Source organism: Panicum virgatum, chromosome 3N (assembly GCF_016808335.1).
Source record: "Panicum virgatum strain AP13 chromosome 3N, P.virgatum_v5, whole genome shotgun sequence".
Taxonomy (NCBI): Eukaryota; Viridiplantae; Streptophyta; class Magnoliopsida; order Poales; family Poaceae; genus Panicum; species Panicum virgatum.
In genome coordinates this window covers 17528986-17548995 of record NC_053147.1, presented here as the reverse complement: position 1 = coordinate 17548995, position 20010 = coordinate 17528986, and positions in this window count along the sequence as shown.

Sequence of the window (20010 nt, the reverse complement as noted above, 5' to 3'; positions counted from 1 at the left end):
GGAGAAGACCTTATTGTCTTCTTAATCTTAGCCAAATTCTACATGCGGTCTGCCCTAACCTGATTGCAAAGTCGGTGGAATAAAATCTCGCTGATCGTGGGGTTCTTGCATAACATGGGCATAGCGTAGCTGGGGCAGTTGTTAATCATGGTCAACCGTAACTAAGCTGTTCTTGCAAAGAATCAAATCCAGAGAAACCCATTTTAACTGCCAAGTGCGAAGCATCCTGCACGAGTTGAGTTGGGGGAATCAATTCCTAGTTTGTGCACACTGTTCATGCGTCCTGTGAATTCCGTAAATCATTTGCTCTACATGGAATCTAATCTTGATCATGTTCTTGTTTAAGAGGTTTCAGGATACTATAGTTCACCCCCCACATTGCAAGGTCACCTAACTATAACCATAAAGTACTGCAAAGTAGCATATAGATAAATTCTTTCTTTCTTTCCCGTGGCTTGCTATTTGTTTTGACACCCATAATAATCTCTTGAGAAGAGAAAAACAGTTTTGGCCTAGCAAGAAGAATATAGGTAGTCCAAAAAAGGGGGTTCATGATGTCATTTCATTTTAAATTATTGAATATACATCGAAATTAAGTCATGGTTGATCGGGTAGCTGGATATGAATCTTGTCACTAAGATGACTAGGATCCTTCTTAACATTTACCTTGTACCTACCATATCCAATCAAATATCATATGCTTATCCTAGAATTATTCAAAGATATCATACAGTTTGTTAGGGCACTAGACAAAAATATCCTCCCTGCTTCGCCTCTAGACTTCAGCAATCTTGGCGCTGTCCCATGCCAAAATCATTCCCCTTACCATCGAGCAAAAGTCAGAGCTCTGCCCTGAAAATTTACAGGGTTACCAGTATGCCATTTTTCATCTGTCAGTTTTATACCACCGCACCTATAGCATCACAATGCAATGAAGTTCTCGTCCTGAACTCCTGATGATTCAAGATCTGTCGGTACCCTGTAGTAGGGATACTCACTCCTACTGCAGCAAGGCAGGACTCGCGTAGTCATCCGTAACTACACCATAAGGGGCGGATCAGTCGGGCCCCACGGGTCAGGCTCTTACCTCACCGGGCCAACGGCCCCGGACCCACTCCCCGCTCTGGGACGGGTCCGGAGACGCCATGTGTCCCTGAGGAGGAGAAGCTCCGCGCCAACAGGCGAGGGCTCGGACCCCCATAGGGGTCCGAGACCTCCCCGCATCCGTCCGGACCTCCCACGGGCGTAGAACCAACATACCGCCGGGCGGGGTCCGGGGGCGCCACGTGTCCCGCTGGCACAGGCGCGGGCGCGAGTCTTTCGCTGGAAGACTCGCCCACCCACCGCATTCAATGCGGGTGGTTGAGGCGTGCTCTGCCGCCGCGGCACGCGAGGCAGCCTTTGTCAGGCCTCACTGTAGACCACATATTACCGAGGTACACAGTGCAGCCGCATGCGCCGCATCCGCGCATAGCCCGTCTGCCGGATTAAATGGATACGACGGCATGGCACCTTTTCATCATACCGCCTATGCCGCAAGCTACACGGCCCGTTCAGCTACGCTGCAGGCAACGCCGCAAGCTACACCCTGGCACCGTTTAGACAAGACAGGGCATGGCTATGCCGGACAGAAGATTCCCACGGGCAGAGCAAGGAAATCCAGGAACGAGATCTCCATCGCCTGCAATGCCATAATGTCTGTACAGTATGTCATTTTATACTACATCGTTGGGCCCACCTGTCGGAGACTCAATGGCCATGTACGCGCCTCCCTTAGATATAAAAGGGAGGCGCTCGCTACACACTTCAGACACGCCAAGACTCTCACAACACAAGCTCGGTTTCACTCTGAACAACCCTGCTCTCAACCTCTTGAGAGCGCAAGCAATACAACACACAGTGGACGTAGGGTATTACGCTCTGACGGCCCGAACCACTCTAAACATGCTGTGTTCATCGCGTTCTTCCACCGAGATTGGGCTAATCCTAGCTAACCCCCGAGTACTCACCCTTTGGGTTTAGGCGGGTGCACTACGCCACCCGTCTGTGGGTTTGCACACCACGACATTTGGCGCGCCAGGTAGCGGGTGTTTTAGCTAGTTTTAGCTCATCTCTTGCCCATCTCCATGGTTCGGGTGGTTGAGCACTTCCACCACACGCCTCTCGCCTTCCTGCGCCAGGGGCAACCGTGCCCGTGGAGCAGCCACCGTCGGTAGCGGCGCACGCTGCACGTCGGCAAGAGTCAGGGCGCCAGTCAAGGGCCCCCTCACAAGCTGCGAGCGGCGGAGCGCTGGCAGCAGCGAGGGAGTTGCTTCGCAACCCTCCGGCTGCTGCAACCTCGCCAGACGCCCTGAGGTAGTGGCGGGACGACGTTGACCGTCTCCTCCATCTGGCTTAGGCCTCCCCCAGTTCTGCAAGGACTGGGCAATGACCTCCGCCTGGCAATGTGGTGGTACCCTACCACCAGCGCCAGGGCGGTGCGTCGGCGTCCGTGCACTCCCCCACGGTAAGGGGTGCACGAACACAAGACCTGCGGGCGGAGCTCAACCGCAGGAGCGCGGGTGAGGACGCTCGCATCTCCGTGGAAAGGGCACGAGAACGCCGCCTCAACATTGAGGGCCGCAACCTCAACGCCGACTTGGATGCAGCGGCACCCAAGCCTCCGGGAAACGCCCGAATACAGGTGGGCACCCCGGTGGCTGGGGTGGGTTGCGCTGCGCTGGCGGATCACCTCCGCGCGGTGGCATGGTCGTCCATGTTCCGTCCGCACCTGCCGGAGAAGTACGATGGTACCACTAATCCGTCGGAATTCCTACAGGTGTACGTTACCACCATCACAGCAGCTGGTGGTAACGACGCTGTCATGGCGAGCTACTTTCATGTAGCCTTGACTGGGCCAGCCCGGACTTGGCTCATGAACCTCACTCCTGGAATAATTCAGTCCTAGGAGGAGCTCTGTGCGAGGTTCACTGTGAACTTCGCTAGTGCGTACCAGCGGCATGGTGTGGAGGCTCACCTCCACGCCGTGAGGCAGAAACCCGGAGAGATGCTCCGGTCATTCATCTCGCGCTTCACCAAGATACGGGGTACCATTCCTCGTATCTCTGACGCATCTATCATTACTGCTTTCTGTCAGGGGGTTCGTGATGAGAAGATGCTCAAGAAACTGGTGACGCACGAGGTGGAAAGCGTTACCACGCTTTTCTCCCTGGTTGACAAGTGTGCCAGGGCCGCTGAGGGACGCGCATGGCACTCAGCCCCCCAAGACGGAGACGCCAAGGTTGGTGGCTCTGGGGCTACCGTCCAGGGCAGTGGCAAGAAAAAGAAGAACAAGAACCGGGGTCGCGGGGAGCCACATCCCGGCGGTCCAGTCGCTGCAGCAACAACACCAGCTGCTGCGGCAGCGGCTGGGGGCCAGAATGCGCATGGCAAGCGCCCGCGCCCGCAAGGTGGCAATGGAGGTTCATGCCCAGTTCATCCCACCGCTCGCCACAGCGCCGCTGACTGCTGCGAGATCCAGAAAATCGCGAAGCGGGTCAGTGGGCGGCGTGAGCAGGCCTCCAAGGACGGCTTACCCCCTCCTCGCCAGCGGTCTGGCCAGGAGAAAGCCTCCGACAACGAGACCGCTGTCGGGGAGAAGGAGCTGGGGTACCAATCCTCCGCTAGGGAGTTGAAGGGCGTTTACAGCCACGACAACTCCGACTTTGACAACGAGGACCGCTGCAAGAAGCTGTACATAATGTACGGCGGAAGCTGGGAGCTTGTCTCCCAGCAGGACGTGAAGACCCTTCGCCGAGAGGTCCTTTCGGCGAAGCTGGGGGTCCCGAAGGCGGCGCCGCACCACAGGTGGAGGAACACCACCATCTCTTTCGGGCCATCTGACTGCCCAGAGAACATGGCCGGGGCTGATGTACTACCTCTAGTCACCACCCCTGTCATAGCCAACATCAGGCTCTATCACGTGCTGATTGACGGTGGGGCTGGCCTCAACGTCATCAGCTATGCAGCGTTCAAGCAGCTGCAGATCCCGGAGTCCAAGCTGACTCCCTCTCGCCCATTCTCCGGAGTGGGCCCACATCCGGTGTTCCCTCTGGGGAGCATCACTCTGCCGGTCACGTTCGGGACCGAGGAGAACTTCCGCACAGAGAGCGTCCAGTTCGATTTTGCGGAGGTGAACCTCCCATTCAATGCCATCATTGGTAGGCCGGCTCTCTACCGCTTCATGGCCATTGCCCATTACGGGTATTTGGTCTTGAAGATGCCTTCCCCTGCCGGTGTCCTCACCGTGCGGGGTGACCGCACCGCTGCCGTCGCTGCAGTTGAGAAACTACATGCTCTGGCGGCAGAGACTGCACGTTCCGAGGAGGACCCATCCACCTTGCGAGCCAGGGCGCCTGCAAAGGCACCTAAGGTTCAGTCGTCTGATCTGGACAATGTTCCCGTGAAGACCGTGCAGATCGGAGCGGACTCCTCCAGGACCACCCGCATCGCGGGAAACCTGGTGGAGAAATAGGAAGACGCGCTCATCACTTTCGTCCAGGCAAATGTGGACGTGTTTGCCTGGGAACCGTCACAGATGCCCGGGATCCCCAGGGAAGTGATCGAGCAACATCTGAGGATCTACCCCGATGCCACGCCGGTACGCCAGAAATCTCTGAAGCAGTCTGTGGAGCGGCAGAACTTCATTCGTGAAGAAGTCTGCAAGCTGCTACACGCTGACTTCATCGAGGAGGTCCACCACCCCGAGTGGTTGGCCAACCCGGTCGTCGTCCCAAAGGTCAACGGGAAGCTTCGGATGTGCATCGACTACACCAGCCTCAACAAGGTATGTCCTAGAGACCCCTATCCTCTTCCACGTATCGATCAGATTGTGGACTCCACCTCCGGGTGTGACCTTTTGTCTTTCCTAGATGCATACTCTGGTTTCCACCAGATTCAGATGTCTAGAGATGATAGGAAACATACTGCTTTTGTAACAGTGGATGTACTTTATTGCTATATTGTCAAGCCATATGGTCTGCGGAATGCCTTACCCACGTTTGTGCGAGCTATGAACAAAACTTTCTGTAATCTAATTAGAGATATAGTTGAGGTGTATGTCGATGATATTGTAGTCAAGACTAGTTGAGGACCTGTCCCTTGTCTTCGATCGACTGCGCGCCACGCGCACGAAGCTGAATCCCGAGAAGTGCATTTTCGGTGTCTCGGCAAGGAAGCTGTTGGGTTTCCTGGTCTCACATCGAGGCATCGAGGCAAACCCAGCCAAGATCAAGGCGATCGAGGCGATGAGGCCTCCCGGCCGCATCAAGGACGTTCAGAAGCTTACTGGATCTCTGGCCGCTCTTAGCCGCTTCATTTCGAGGCTGGCTGAGAGGGCACTTCCCTTCTTCAAGCTATTGAGGAGGTCCGGTCCATTCACTTGGACTGAAGAGGCTGAACAAGCCTTCCAGGAACTGAAGTAGCACGTCACCTCACTGCCAGTATTGGTAGCTCCAGAGACAGGTGAGACGTTATTTTTGTATCTTGCTGCGTCTGCAGAGGTGGTCAGCATGGTGCTGGTCGCCGAGAGGACGGAGCAAGCTCACTAGGGGGACACCAGGGTCCCTCCGGCCAAGGATGGTGAGCCGGGCCACGAACACGGGGGTCCGGCAACAACTCCTCTGTCTGAAGGTCCGGACCCCGTACAAGGGGGTCCGGAGGAGCCTCGACCCAGTGGGAACCCAGAACCGCTAGGGGCCCAAGGACCTGACGTGGTGGACAAGGGCAAGCCGGACCCGGTGGCCAGGGTCCGGACAATCCAGAAGCCAGTCTACTATGTCAGCGAAGTCCTCCACGAGGCAAAGGCCAGGTATCTTGAGACGCATAAGCTTATCTATGCCATACTTATTGCGTCCAGGAAACTGCGCCACTATTTTCAGGCACACAGAGTTGTCGTACTGACCTCTTATCCGTTGAGAGCGATCCTACATAACTCCAACGCCACGGGCAACATCGCCAAGTGGGCAACAGAGTTGGCTGAGTTCCAGCTGGACTTCCAGCCCCGCCATGCAGTCAAAACCCAAATTCTGGCTGATTTCATAGCAGAATGGACTCCTTCCCCAAACAATTCTGGGGGTCCGGACTTCAACGCCGGACCCCCGGAGCCGGAAGTCAGGACACCAGTCTTCACCGAGACCCACTGGACACTCTTCTTCAACGGGTCCGTCCGCAAGCAGTGGGCTGGAGCTAGTGTGGTCCTCATCGACCCAAACGGAGATCAGCTGAATTACATGGTGCACCTTGAGTTCAAGGCCACCAACAATATGGCAGTGTACGAAGCTTTGATGTTTGGCCTGACACAAGCCCTGTCTCTGGGGGTCCGGCAACTCCTGGTGAAGGGAGATTCTCAGCTAATCATCAAGCAGGTCCGGGGGGATTGCAGCTGCAATAATCCCCAGCTCGCGGCATACCTCATTCACGTGAGAAAGCTCGAGAAGGACTTCGACGCCTTGGAACTGCAACATGTTCCCCGCGAATTCAACTCAGCAGCAGATGATCTCTCCGCGAGGGCATCTACCTGGGCATCCGTATCCAAGGGCGTCTTTGAAAGACAGTTGCTGAGACCTACCGCCCAGCCTGCTGAACTGGGTGAAGGGGATCAAGCTAGCACCTCGAAGCTAGCGGTCCCGGCGGCATTCCATCCGTGATGCCCGCCCAGGGTTGTGTGTGCTATTGAGGACCCTGGAGACCTCATAGCGACACTCCCACCTGCTCAGGGAGGTCCCGATGCATGGATCTCCGAGATCGGGGACTACCTGAAAGACAATATCCTTCCTGATGACGATGTGTCCGCTGAGCGCATAGTACGATTGGCTAAACGCTACGCGGTGGTAGAATGGGATCTCTACCGCCGTGGCGCCAATGGTATCCTCATGCGGTGCATTTCCCAGGAAGAGGGCTGCGAGTTGCTCGCAGAGATCCATGGAGGCGAGTGTGGAAGTCATTCCTCATCTTGCACGCTTGTTGGTAAGGCCTTTCGGCATGGCTTCTACTGGCCGACAGCACTCCAGGATGCGGCTGAATTGGTAAGGTCCTGCAAAGCATGCCAGTTCCATGCAAACCAAATACACACACCGGCTCAAGCTCTGCAAATGATCCCGCCCTCATGGCCATTCGCCATATGGGGCGTGGATATCCTGGGGCCGTTCCCCCGGGCCGTCGGCGGGTACCGGTTCCTCTACGTCGCCATTGACAAATTCACAAAATGGCCGGAGGTTACCCCTGTGGTGAACATCACCAAAAAATCAGCAGTCGCATTCCTCAAGTCCATTGTGTGCAGATTTGGCGTCCCAAACCACATCATCGCGGACAACGGGACCCAATTCAAAAGCAGACTCTTCCAAGAGTACTGCGAGGACATCGGCATCCAGCTATGCTTTGCGTCCGTGGCACATCCCCGCAGCAATGGACAGGTCGAGAGAGCGAATGCAAAGGTCCTTAGGGGACACAAGACCCGCACCTATAACTGCTTGAAGAAGCATGGTGCAAAATAGGTTGATGAGCTTCCGTGCGTACTATGGGGCAACCGGACCACACCCAGCCGAGCCACCGGGGAGACCCCATTCTTCATGGTCTACGGGGCTGAAGCATGCCTTCCCCCAGAAATTCACCTAGGCTCACCACGGGTCCAGGCTTTTGACGAATCCATGCAGGAACAACTGCGGCGTGACGGTGTGGACTTCGTTGACGAACGAAGGTGGCGAGCAGCAATCCGAAATGCACGCTACAACCAGGAGCTCAGGCGCTATCATCAACGGTTCATGCACAGTAGGGAGCTCCGGGCTGGGGACCTTGTCCTAAGGCGGATCATGAACCGAGCAGGGCTCCACAAACTCTCTCCCGGCTGGGAGGGTCCCTTCAAGATTACAGAAGTATGCCGGCCCGGATGCGTTCGCCTTGCCACAGAAGAAGGGGTGCCGCTACCCAACCCATAGAATATAGAGCATCTGCGTAAGTTTTACACTTAGATAGAGTAGGGAAATGAAATTTTCCTTTGTAATAAGATAGAATTAGCATGCGGTCCAGAGCGGTGGGGGTCCGTCCTCGTAAACCCGGCCTCTGGCATCCATCGCACCATCGGCTAGCATTAACGCTCGGCCCATAGTGGTAGAGGTCCGCCCTCATAAACCCGGCCTCTGGCATCTATCGCGCAAGCCATGTATATCAAGTTGCAAAGGAAAGATTTGCCCCCAGTTCTGTCTTTGTGTCAAAATTTTATTTTGCATTTCGATTCTCGAGTTTTTACCTTTCTAACCCCCGCGTGGACTTCCACTCTTGTCGCTACAGCTAAGATCTGTATTGAGTTGTCGGACTGCCGTACAGGTCCGGACCCCCTTGCTGTTGGGAGAGGAGTCTGGACCCCTAGGGACCTGCTCTGGAGAGGGGGTGCTTGTTTCCTGGGGTGGTCCGGAGTCCTGTGTAGCCGCTTAGCCGGTTCCGTACCCAAAGCCTACACGCTCCACCACCCTGTAACGAGTGCTCTAGTACCCGGAGCTGGGTAATTAGGGGCCCGGACCTCGTTCTAGCTCAAGGGTTGGATTCCTAAGTCCTACACGGCAGGTCCAGCTCCATATATCAAAGGATCGAGTATGACAGAATGGCCTCACCCACTGCAAGGGAGGGGTCCGGAACGTCGGAGCCAGGTCTGGTACAGTCGTGCTTGTTTTCTGGAGTGGTCCGGAGCCCTGTGTAGCGGCTTAGTCTGGTTCCGTACCCTAAGCCTACACACTCCACCACTCTGTAACAAGCATTGAGCTGCCTGGAGCTGCGTATCCGAAGCCTCGGACCTCGTACTAGCTTGGGGGCCGGTCCAGAATAAGTCTCGCGGGCCTGCTACTAAACTTTGACTTTGAGTGGTATGCAGGTTAGGCCTTAACTGGTGGTAGCTAGCCTCAAACCATTGAGCCTACCTACCAGGGGTCCCGGCATCCGCTTTAACGCTTCATGCAGATCGAGGTCCAGTCTCAGTGGTAGACAGCCTCAAAACAACTGAGCCTGTCTCCCAGGGGGCCCGGAGCGTTTGCTTTGAGCCAGACACCAAGGATCGATTCTGCATGCGTCAAACATCTAAGTTGCAGTATCATTACTACCATCCCAGCGAGTTTGATTTTCCTCTCTGTAGTTTTTCTGCTATACAGAGAATAAGTCGCTCGTTCGACTTGCAATTTATTCTACACCTATGCCCAAGGACACTTGCTCAACCTCATATGGGGGTCCGGAGCGTCTTCTCGGCTTGAATGGCAGATAGGTTCTAACAACTGAACCTATCTACCAGGGGGCCAGGGCGCCGGGGTGCTGCATACCGCAACCAGAGCAACTGACAAACAGCTAAGTTGAAATTTCTTCTATTAAAATTTCAGCAAGTACAAAATTTTTACATAACACAAAAAACAAAAGTTCGCCTGCTGTGATGGTCCAGCTCAGGAATCTGCAGGCTCCCGCTTGAAATAAGCAGCTACGAAGTCGACGACATCCCGCACACTTTCTCGAGCGGAGGCCTCCGTCTCTGCCACTGGACCATCGACGACGGGGGCTAGCGAGATGGCAGGGTCGTGGCTCCGGAGGCAGGTCAAAATGTACTCCGCCACCATCCGGCACAGCTCGCGGCCCTCGGCTTCAAGGTGGCCAGCAAGGATCGGCTCCAGGCACCGGAGTCTATCTGAAGCAGAGTTCAACACTGGGAGGGCGTTAGCAATTGAAGCTGGCGGCTCCGCCACTTGGATTGGACTCATTCCAAGTGGCACCAGAGTTGAGCTTGCTTCGCTCGTCCAGTCGATGATTCGCTGGGCCCCCATGCACTGGTCCTCCTGCAGCTTCCGGACTGCCTCCTAGACAGCCTCCTGCACCTGGGCATCCAGTGCCGCCTGAGCCGCCTCCAGCTGGCGGGCCTTCTCCTGGAGCGAGGCCTCTTTCCGCGCCGCTGACTCCTTCAGGGTCTTAAGACACTCGCGCTGGAGCGCAAGGGCCTGCTCCATGCTGGTAGTGAGGGATTCCCGCCGGGCAAGGGACTTCCTCTCCCCCTCGAGCTCTATATCGGCAACAGCCTGCCGGCTGGCAGTCTCCTGCAGCTCCTGGCGCCATTGATGCAGGGACTCGGAGAGTTTTGTCGAGCTCCAGCTTGCGGACCTCGAGTCCCTGGCTGCGAGACTCGAACTTGGATCGCTGGGCCGCGAGGCTGGCCTCCTCCTTGGCAATAGCCTCCTCCCGCAGCGCCAGGGCTTTTTCCCGTCCCAACGCCGCGAACTCCCGGTCGAACACCTTCCGGAGCCCTTTATTGTAGGACTCAAGGTCAGCCTCAAGCTCGGACCGGGCGGTGGTGGCACGGGAGGCTTCGGCCTTCGTGCGCTCCTCCAGGCGGATATGCCAGTCGCCGAGGCGCTGACGCTCGCTCTCTAGAGCTGCCCACTCCCGCCGGAATGCAGCCTCGGCGGTAGAGGTCGCCTCTTCTATCGTTCGCCGGACCCGAACCAGCACCCGGGGGAGGGGAACCGCATCCTCCTCTGGGGGACCCTGCAAGAGCCTCTCGTAGAGGGGAACGACGCCCTGAGGGAGGATCAGATGCTCCGGGACGAAGATCTCCCCCGTCACCGCCCGCACCAAGACCTCCAGGCCTTCCTGGGTCAGATCGCTGCCCTCCCCGCGGTGGGTCCTGCTACAGTCTTGGAATCCGGTGAAGCTCCAGGCAGGACGCGGCCACTGCTTCAGAGGGGCGATCCGGCGCCTCAGGAAGTCCCCGAGCACGTGCAGCGAGGTGAGGCCGCTCTCCGCCAGCGCCCTGATCTTGCTCAGCACGGGATCAAACTCCGACGGCATGGACGACTTGGCCCTCCAGGACTGGCGGTTGGAGGCGGGTCCCCCGGTCGGCATGACGAGGCGCTCGTTGGCTTCGGTGGTGGCCATCACCTACTCCTTACGCCAATCCTCCCACTTCTCGCCAGTAAGCCCGGGAATGTAGGGCGTCCGCAAATCGCTCCTCGTCTGGAAGTAGTACGCCCCCAGTTCATCCTTGCCCTTCCCGGACTTCACCAGGACGAAGAAGTGGCGGAAGAGAATGACGCAGGGCCACACCCCCACAAACATCTCACATAGGTGGACAAAGATTGACGTCATGAGGATGGAGTGGGGTGTGAGATGCTGGAGCTGGAGGCCGAAATCCTCCAGCAGCAGCAGGAAGAACGAAGAGATTGGCAACCCCAAGCTGGTGGAAATGTGCGAAATAAACAGCACAAATTCCCCGGCGCGCAGATCGCCGAGGGGAACCGAGCCTGCTCGAATCCCCCAGGCAGTCTCCTGTGGACTCCACCCAAGTAGGTGACTCACCGTGTTCAGTTCCTTCTCGGTTTGGAAACGATAGGGACGAACGAGGGATGCCATCTTGCTATCGAGGCGAGGAACAATCTGCGCAGAAGAGCAAGTGGCGAGGAGGCTCGAAGGCAAAGGGGCGCCAAGGTTTGGAAGGAAGAAGGCGAATGCGGAAAAGTAACCGTGGTAAGCGGTTCGGCCCTTTATGAAGCCTGACCCACCCGGCGCGTCCCGGAACCGTCGCTGGAAGCCAAGCGACGCTCACGACTGGTGTTAGCCGCCCAGTCCATGACAAGGGGGCCCAGGCCCGCCTGTCAGGGAGGGCGGGTAACAAACAAAGGTGTGAAAAGGTGGGATCTGATCCGTCACCCGCGCGCGAAGCGAGGCGGAAGCTGAGCTGACGTACGCGCACAAAGCGCTGGCATGACCAGGCTTTACGGGAACTGCGCTAGTGGTAAAAATTCCATTTACCCCGGCCGCAACAATGCCGAGCGTCGCTCGCGTGACTAGGTGTACCACTGTATGTGGGGGCCCGAGTCAGTAAACCGTTGCGATGTGACGAGGCAGTGAAAACCCGATGGATGGTCAAAGCCGGACAAGACTCCTGCAGTGTGCATAGTCCAACACTAGAGGCTTCAACTTATGCAGAGCCAAATCACAGTAGTGGCCCCACCTGCAGATTCGTCGCCTCTCCCGAAATGGGCCTGGGGGCCACTGTCGGTACCCTATAGCAGGGATACCCACTCCTACTGCAGCAAAGCAGGACTCGCGTAGTCATCCGTAACTACACCATAAGGGGCGGAGCAGCCGGGCCCTACAGGTCAGGCTCTTACCTCACCGGGCCAACAGCCCCGGACCCGCTCCCCGCTCTGGGACGGGTCCGGTGACGCCACGTGTCCCTGAGGAGGAGAAGCTCTGCGCCAACAGCCGAGGGCTCGGACGCGTCCGTCCGGACCTCCCACGCGTGTAGAACCAACATACCGCCAGGGCGGGGTCCGTGGGCGCCACGTGTCCCGCAGGCACAGGCGCGGGCGCGAGTCTTTCGCTGGAAGACTCGCACACCCACCGCATTCAATGCGGGTGGTTGAGGCGTGCTCTGCCGCCGCGGCACGTGGGGCAGCCTTTGTCAGGCCTCACTGTAGACCGCATATTACCGAGGCACATAGTGCAGCCGCATGCGCCGCATCCGCGCAGAGCCCGTCTGCCGGATTAAATGGATACGACGGCACGGCACCTTTTCATCATACCGCCTACGCCGCAAGCTACACGGCCCGTTCAGCTACGCTGCAGGCAACGCCGCAAGCTACACCTTGGCGCCGTTTCGACAAGACAGGGCATGGCTATGCCGGACGGAAGATTCCCACGGGCAGAGCAAGGAAATCCAGGAACAAGATCTCTGTCGCCTGCAATGCCATAATATCTGTACAATATGTTATTTTATACTACATCGTTGGGCCCACCTGTCGGGGACTCAACGACCATGTACGCGCCTCCCTTGAGATATAAAAGGGAGGCGCTCGCTGCACACTTAAGACACGCCAAGACTCTCACAACACAAGCTCACACTTAAGACACGCCAAGACTCTCACAACACAAGCTCGGTTTCAGTCCGAGCAACCCTGCTCTCAACCTCTTGAGAGCGCAAGCAATACAACACACAGTGGATGTAGAGTATTACGCTCCGGCGGCTCGAACTACTCTAAACCTGTTGTGTTCATCGCGTTCTTCCACCGAGATTGGGCTAATCCTAGCTAACCCTCGAGTACTCACCCTCTGGGTTTAGACGAGTGTACTACGTCATCTGGCTATGGATTTACACACCACGACAAGATCTATGACTAACCCTTCTCTATGAAGCAACCATGTTCCTGCCTGCTCCCATAATGAGATAGCACCAACACCGATCAGGAACCTTTGAGGTGGCGAAGGCCGGCTGTGTTCAGACGCGGCTCCCACGTGTCGCTTGTGGTTTTCGAAGGCTGCCGTACGGCCACCCGCAAAAGAAACGGCAATAATACGTTTGCAAGCGGCCTTTCCGTGCCCCGAAAACGCAGGCTGAGCCTGGAATCCGAGCATGTGATTGTCACATGACCCGAGCAGATGGGGCCTTGACTCGATTGCATCAGCATTCAGGAATTCGTGCAGTCCCAAGGGCTCATTCAGTGGGCTGGGCTGGGCACCAGTTCTCTGTTTACTGACGTACCATTTGTTTAGATGTAAAATTCAAAATTTCAAAACTATCACATTGAATAAGAATTTTATATGTATGGAGTAGTAAATCTAGACGAAATAAAAAATGAATTGTATAGTTTGCTTGTAAATTGCGAGACGAATCTAAATTGTTACAGTAATGACTACAGTACACATGCTCTAATGATAGATTAATTAGGCTCAATAGATTCGTCTCGAAGTTTACAAACAAGTTCTGCAGTTAGTTTTGTAATTAGTCTATATTTAGTACTTCAAATGTTAAAAGATTCTCTTTCAAAAAGTTTACAGCATGCATCTAAACAAGGCCATATTCCAAGTTTTGTACAGCAGTTGCAATACGGGAATTGCAAGTCATTCCAGTGCATTTGGAAGAGAGGAAAAGAAAAAATGCAGCAGTCCTGATGCAAGGACTTGCAGGTTGGTCTGCATTTCAACATTTTGGTTCAGCATCAGCGTATGGAAGGGCTGTCCTTGTGTTTGTCTTGTCAGTGCCTTCTTCACAATGCACACAAATGATGAGCAGTTCACAGTTCAGCACTGCAGTTCATTAGCATGCCTGTACGGTCCCATACCATACCATTGATAGCTCAGCGAAATCATTAGCTCATGAACTCCTTTCTTTTTTAATACAAAGATGGGCCAACCTTTTGCGCGTTCCGGGGGCAAAAAGAAAAAAAGAAAAAGAAATCAAATTCTTATGAAGCACTGCTCCCTCCAATTTCTGATGGAAAAATGTGACACTACATATGCTGAGCATGCCATTATCCCCCAGATAAAAAAGCATACCATCTTTCTTCCAGCAAGTTGAGGGCTCAACCAGGATAGCGTGCACACTGTGCAGCCGACCAAGACAGTTCCGCAGACGAAGGCGCCTACCCACTAGGTAGGCTGCTCCTGCCGCCGTCCCCATGGAATCCATTTCTTCATGTCGAAATTGCCACTAGCGTATCGGTTAGGAATATCTAGCAGGACAGGACAGGACATGAAGAAAATAAAGAATCCGAGAGGGGAGCTAGAGCTCGCCACCAGGCATCTCGAGATCAAACCTCCTAATTGCGGCATCGATTCGGTGTCAAGAGGGACCGTTGGTCTACATGCTCCAGAGGCATTGTCCCCGGGAGCGTCGTCAGAATTCGTGCCCACTTGACGGGATGCCGCATGTGTACTATGTGTGACGGAACCGTTAAATTAAAACTCTCAAGATAAATATGATGGCTGTCATTTGAACACATCGGATGCATTAGCTCAATGGTTTAATTTGATAGTCATTTTTCAGCCCACGTTCCGATCGAAACAACACCGATAGTCCCACGTGAAGGTGAGCGCAGATAGTACAAGCACGACACATATTTGAAAATACAACAATATACACAAGACTCTGCCATAAATTTTACAAACCAAATTTGAATACATACATAATTTACAAACTTTACATTACTGAAATTTAGGTTCGAACAGAGAAAAAAGGGCTACAACTATCACAAGTGTCCACCGAGGAGTCCCCTAACTAAGCGTCAGGCTCCACAACCTCTCATCCCTCGGCGTCCCGACGGATTAACTTAACGCAGCAAGGACATAAGTCTACGTCTGTGTGTCCTGAAATAATGTTTCCACAAAAGCCCTGAGCAACTAATACTCAGCAAGCCTTACCCGACTCTGGGTATACGTAGCTCACATATCTAGACATGCAAAACTTTTGGTTGGTGGTTTATTTTGTAGAAAAGCGTCTAAAAGTGAATCCTTATGTTCAATATTTTAGCTCATGATTCTATATATCTTGACCATCAACTATATTGGCATATCTAGAGCAAACATGGTGAGACAAATAATAACATTCCAAGTAATTATAACCATAGGTCATACATACTCCAACTCGTTACTACCCTGTGACGCAGTGATCAAGGGGCTCATGTCCGAGAGCGACTGACGGCGAATCGATTTGATTTAACCTTGCAAGGTGGACCTAACCAACACGGCACGCATATGACCCATCGGACTATATGAGCCAATCATTCTCCTCCCCGTCTCGAACTACAGGACCGCCCCACAAGCGTATAGTCAGTCGAGCTCAATGAGAGACCATCAAAAGTAAATACATGCATCCCAATTCTCCGTGACTACTCGACTTGCCCTAAGGGGTGGGAAGGAGTCTTGTACTTTCGAAGTGAGGCAGTACTAGGCTTACCGGTTTCAACTATCTCCTACTCCCGGTATGCGGTTAGTACAATTCGAACATGATCAGCAGGGCCGACAAATGGTACGGTCTTTAACCGACACAGACGGAGCTACACTTTTCTCCGCCCGGTCTCAAATTCTATTTTTCCTTTCCTTTCAAGATTAGTAACTCAAATATAGAAATATAAAATAACATATATCTCGCGAGTAACGGAAAATTACTCGACTTCTACCGAACCCTATCAAGCATAGCACATCTATCATCTGACCTATACTAGTATTGAACTCATGGTACCTAAGAGTTATGCATCTAAGGTTTCAAGCAATACCTGAACGTAATGCACAAGTACTAAACATAAATAAGGTTTCATAATTTAAAAATACTGGGTTGTGCATCGGGGCTTGCCTTCGGACTGCTGCTCAGAGCTGGGGTCAGACGGGCCTTGGGCCGGTTTCTCACGCCTCTCCTCCTGGGCTTGCTCCGGATGCTCCTGTGGTGCCGCAATCACCTCATACACAACGTTCTCAACTGCGGATGCTACACGAATGCATACGAAATATTTGAGTGCAACCCAACTATGTAACTACTATACTTCGAAATGAAATGTACTGCGGACTGTCCGCGCCCAAGTGGCGGACCGTCCGCGGTTAACCTTGGCAAACCCACCAGAACCACCAATGTTTCTGGAGAATTTCTATACGGGCTGGCGGACTGTCCGCTCACCCTTAGCGGACTGTTCGCAATACACCTACGCCAATCCACCAGAGGCAGCGACGTCTCTGGACAAATTTCTAATTCTACCGGCGGACCGTCCGGCCCCCCTTAGCGGACCGTCCGTAGTTCACTCTGCCAATCCACCAGAGACGACAACGTCTCTGGGCAAAATTCTAGACTCTACGGCGGACTGTCCGCTATCCAATAGCGGACCGTCCGCAGTTCAATTCTGTGAAACCATCAGAGCCAACAACTTCTCTGGAAAACATCTAACCTGACTTGCGGACTGTCCGGCCCTCCTAGGCGGACCGTCCGCGACTCCTGTTTTTTGACACCACGCGTCGCCACCAGTGAGGTCGGCGCAGCGCCGCGGTGTGCCGCTCCCGCCGACGGTGGCCCAACCGACGACGAGGCTAGCACTACACCATCTACTGGAAGAGGCGCACACGGGCATGGGTGACGCACGCGAAGAGATCAAGCCAAACCTAGTCGGCGACGTGCGGCCCGTGGCGGTAAAAATGACTTCTTCAAGAACGTGCGTGGAAACAACTAGAACGTGGTGGAACGAGGGGAGCACGAGCATTAGCGGCTTACTTATAGTCGATTCGAGCTCTTGGACGAAAGAAATGGTGGACGGGCGATGGAGTTCCACGGTGAGGTCGGATTTGGGCGAAACTCGAACTGGCGACCGGGGAAACCAGGATTCCCAGCGAGGTGGAGGTCATGGCGATGGATGGAGGGGTTGAGAAGGAAGCTAGGAAGGTGGTTGAGCTTTGGGTGCGGTGGATTTGAAATCCATGGAGGGCAGCGCGCGGATTCGGCCGATGAGCGGGAGGCGCTCAAGCTTCGTCCATGGCGTCGGGAGGGAGAGGGGGTGAACCAAGAGAGAGAGAGAACGAGGGCTTGGGCGTGGGGTGGGTGAAGGGATGTGCTCGCATTCAATTTGGCATACGGGATGGCCAGGGAAGGCTCGATGGCCGGCACGTGGCGGCGACCGACGATCCTCGGTCACGGAGCAGGTGAAACAGAGTGCGTCGCGGACCGTCCGCCGCCCCAAGCGGACTGTCCGTGAGGCAGGATGTTACAATCCTTCCCCCTAAAAGCAATCTCGTCCCGAGATTTAGAGTGAAGTTGCTAATTGAGACAGGAATGAAAAGTTAGGTACCTCGATAAGCTTGTAGCAACTCATGACACTTGGATTGAACGAATTCTTCCGTCTTCCAAGTAGCTTCCCGCTCAGGGTGATTACTCCATTGCACTTTATAGAAATCATTGGTTTGATTCCGAGTGACCCGGGTCTTGCGATCCACAATTTTGATTGGAAACTCGGGATAGACAAGATCGGGCTCCAATTGCAACTTCTCTATGTCAATCACCTTTTCTAGAACACGGAGTCATTTCCGGAGCTGAGAAACATGGAAAATATTATGAACCGTGGATAATTGGACAGGAAGTTCCAGGCGATATGCTACCGGCCCACATCGCTTAATGATAGGAAAAGATTCAACATAGCGAGGGGCGAGCTTTTCCTTCACTCCAAACCGTTGGACTCCTTTCATTGGAGATACCCGCAAATAAACATGGTCTCCCACTTGGAACAAAACTGATTGATGTTTCTTGTCCGCATAGCTTTTCTGCCGGGATTGTGCTATTTTCATATTTTCTTGTATAAACTAGACTTGTTCTTCCGCCTCACTGACTATATCAGGGCCGAACACATTCCTTTTCCCGGCTTCTGACCAATTCACTGGAGTTCTACACCTTCGTCCATATAGTGCCTCAAAAGGAGCCATTCTGATGCTTTCTTAGTAACTGTTGTTATAAGAAAATTCCGCTAAAGGTAGGCATTCATCCCATTTCTTGCTATAAGAGAGCGCACAGGCTCTAAGAATATCCTCCAGAATTTGATTGATTCGCTCAGTTTGACCATCGGTCTGAGGATGATAGGCTGAGCTGCGAATAAGCTGAGTACCCAGAGAGGCCTGCAATTATTCCTAGAAACGTGCAATGAATTGTGAGCCTCTGTCTGAAATGATTATCTTGGGTACGCCATGAAGACTCACAATACGGGCCATATATATCTCAGCATATTGATGAGATGAATAACGGGTCTTCACTGAAATAAAATGAGCGGATTTAGTGAGGCGGTCAACTATAACCCAAATAGAATCATACCCCTTTGACGTGGGAGGCAAACCAACAATGAAGTCCATACTAATATCCTCTCACTTTCACGAAGGAATATCCAAAGGCTATAGCATGCCAGCAGGTCTGAGATGACTTACTTTGACCCTTCGACAGATATCGTACTCAGACACATATTTGGCGACCTCATGTTTCATCCTGGTCCACCAAAATCGTTGTCTGAGGTCTTGGTACATTTTGTTACTACCAGGGTGGATGGAATACCTAGAAAGGTGAGCCTCATCAAGAATTTATTTCCGGAGTTCTAAATCCTTAGGCACCACCAGCCGGTTCTTAAACCATAAAGCACCCTCGCCATCTAAATGGAAGCATGCCACTCGAGGGTCATTTTCTCTGAGCCTTTGCCTAATCTTTTCTATGCCAATATTGTCTTTCTAAGCCGCAATAACTTGGTCTCGAAGAGTTGGAGTGAGAACAATGTTAGCAAGAGTACCCTCAGCTACAATAGCCAAATTCATCTTCTCCATTTCTTGACACAAGGTTTCATGTAAAACTGTAGCTGAGACGCAGTTGCAACTTGCCTTGTGACTCAATGCATCGGCAACAACATTTGCCTTACCCGGGTGATAATGAATCTCCAGGTCATAATTCTTAATTAACTCTAACCACCGTCTCTGGCGCAAATTCAGCTCGCTCTGGGTGAAAATATATTTGAGACTCTTGTGGTCTGAATATATATGAATAGGATTACCAAGAAGATAATGTCGCCAGATTTTCAATGCATGGACCACTGCTGCTAGCTCCAAGTCATGAGTAGCATAATTCTTCTCATGCCGCCTGAGAGCTCTGGAAGCATAAGCAATCACCCGCTGATCTTGCATAAGGACGTAGCCGAGGCCCGTACCTAATGCATTACACAAAAATGTCAAGGCCAGAGCAATATCTGGCTAAACCAAAGGCAGGAATGAGAACGCGGCCAAGACTCGTACCTGATGCATCACAATAAACACCAAAAGGTCGAGTAATGTCCGGCTGAGCCAAAACAGGGGCCGACGTCAATAACTTTCTCAAAGTCTGGAAAGCCTGTTCACATTTGTCATCCCAAACAAACTTTACCCCTTTCTTAAGCAATTCTGTCATGGGCCTAGCAATTTTGGAGAAGTCCGGTACAAAACGGCGATAATAACCTGCCAGTCCAAGAAAACTCCGGATCTCTGAAACGGAGGTAGGAGCCTTCCAATTCAGGACATCCTGAATCTTGCTAGGATCAACAGAAATTCCATCTTTTGAAATAATATGCCTCAAGAATTGGACCTCCGTGAGCCAGAAATCACACTTACTGAATTTGGCATATAGCTTGTGCTCCCGCAGGCGCTGAAGCACAATGCGAAGATGCTCTGCATACTCCTCTTCATTCTTGGAAT